This window comes from Myotis brandtii, unplaced genomic scaffold (assembly GCF_000412655.1).
Source record: "Myotis brandtii unplaced genomic scaffold, ASM41265v1 scaffold482, whole genome shotgun sequence".
NCBI classification, from domain to species: domain Eukaryota; kingdom Metazoa; phylum Chordata; class Mammalia; order Chiroptera; family Vespertilionidae; genus Myotis; species Myotis brandtii.
Window position 1 is genome coordinate 1,403,023 of NW_005368420.1, and position 2,122 is coordinate 1,405,144.

The window sequence follows — 2,122 nt, forward strand, 5'->3', positions numbered from 1 at the left end:
CACCGCCACTCCAGCTCGGGTTCAGGAATTCTTAGGGGCAGTTGGATACTGCCGCCTGTGGATACTGGGGTTCGCGGAGATTGCTGAACCTCTGTGCTCAAGTGCTGGGGAGGCGCAGCCGTTAAACTGGACTGAAGTGGAACAATGGACTTTTGAGGAGCTAAAGAAGGCTCTTGTCTCAGCACCTGCCCTAGCCTTGCCAGACTTCTACGTGAGTGAGGTAAGGGGCATTGCCAAAGGGGTTCTCACCCAGACTCTAGGTCCCTGGAAGAGACCTGTGGCCTATCTGTCTAAGAGACTAGACCCCATGGCTGCAGGGTGGCCAGCATGCCTCCGGGCAGTGGCCACCACAGCATTGCTGGTAAAGGAGGCAGATAAGCTGACTTTGGGCCAGGAACTAGCCCTGACAACACCCCATGCTGTGGAAGCCCTCCTTTGAGATGCTCTGAAGAGATGGATGTCAAACACCAGGGTGACCCAGTGCCAAGTTCTTCTCCTGGACCAGCCCTGCACTGGCCATCAACCCTGCCAGCCTGCTCCCAGATGATGATCCAGAGGAGCCATCCACGACTGCATAGAGGTAACAGATGCAGCTCGCCCAGACTTGACAGATGTCCTGCTATCATCACCAGACAAGGTACTGTTATGTACAAAATGGAAGCAGTTATGTTCAGGATAAAATCTGGTATGCAGTAGGAGGTGGTAGTCACCCTAGACTGCCCAAGGAAACTGAGTTGCAGATCAAGCTGCCAAGGAAGCCGCCCAAAAACCAGTGGGGCCTTTACAAGAGAAGGTATTGGCAGAACAGAAGCAAGCTACCAGAGGACCAAATGGTTGGTGGACTCTACCAGATGGCAGACTGTTGGTCCCAGAGGCTCTAGGTCAGACTTTAGTTGTCCAGTTACACCAGGCTACCCATATAGGTGTCACCAAGACTTCTGAACTTTTGTGAGGCAGGTCACAAGAGTTTTGTGAGGCAGGTCAGTACAAGATGGGACAGTGGGAGGTGGTAGTCACCCTAGACTGCCCAAGGAAACAGAGCTGCAGACCAAGCTGCCAAGGAAGCTGCCCAAAAACCAGTGGGGCCTTTACAAGAGGAGGAATTAACCGAACAGAAGCAAGCTACCAGAGGACCAAATGGTTGGTGGACTCTACCAGATGGCAGACTGTTGGTCCCAGAGGCTCTAGGTCAGACTTTAGTTGCCCAGTTACACCAGGCTACCCACTTAGGCATCACCAAGACTTCTGAACTTTTGTGAGGCAGGTCACAGGTAAATGCAAGGTAAGGGGGGTCCCCCTGGGAATTCGGGCCCAGGGCAACTCCCCAGGAGAGCATTGAGAGGTGGATTTCACAGAGATTAAGCCACCGGCATCAGGGTATAAGTATAGACTCCTTCTCGGGATGGGTTGAAGTCTAGCCCGCCAGGACAGAAACTGCCTCTATAATGGTCAAGAAATTACTCCAGGAGATTATACCTAGATTGGGGCTATCAGCAGTCATAGGACCAGATAACAGCCCCGACTTTGTAGCCAAGGTATCTCAAAGTCATAAATTGGAAACTCCATTGTTCATACCGGCCACAGATTCAGGGCAGGTATGAACAGGACTCTAAAAGGACTTTAACTAAATTTATCCCAGAAACCGGTGAAAACTGGACCAACCTCCTGCCCTTTGCCTACTTACAGGCCAGGTGTACCCCCAACCGGGAGGGGTTCTCTCCTCTTGAAATCATGTTTGGTAAACCTCCCCCTATCCTACCCAAAGTTAGAGGAGGAATTAAAAGCTAAAAGTCATAACCATTCCTTGCTCAAGTCCTTGCAGGCTCTGCAGTATACCCAGAGAGCCACCCATAAGCTTGTTTGAGACGCCCTTCCAATGCCACCTCAGACCCTGTACATCCCTTTCCAGCTTGGGGACTCGGTGTAAAGAAGTTCACTACCCAAGGACTCACCCCAACTTGGAAGGGACTATACACTGTCGCCCTGCTGATGGCATCCAGACCTGGCTACACCACTCCCAGCTCCTGCACCAGGAAACGGCCTTGATCCCGGCAGCCAGCGGCCTCACCCGTGAGATCTAGGAGGAGGCTCAACACCCGCAGGAGGGGAACTGGACTTCAAT

At 52.4% G+C, this 2,122-nt stretch overlaps 1 protein-coding gene and 1 long non-coding RNA gene across 3 annotated transcripts in view; one reads left to right on the plus strand and one right to left on the minus strand.

The window, feature by feature from the left end:
* The window catches only part of ATP2A2 (ATPase, Ca++ transporting, cardiac muscle, slow twitch 2), a 59,939-nt gene that overhangs the window by 40,338 nt on the left and 17,479 nt on the right, over nucleotides 1-2,122 (minus strand). The window lies entirely within an intron of this gene.
* LOC106727811 lies at nucleotides 875-1,632 on the plus strand. Its single transcript, XR_001364063.1, has 2 exons — nucleotides 875-957; nucleotides 1,265-1,632. It is a non-coding gene; the product is annotated as an uncharacterized LOC106727811 (long non-coding RNA).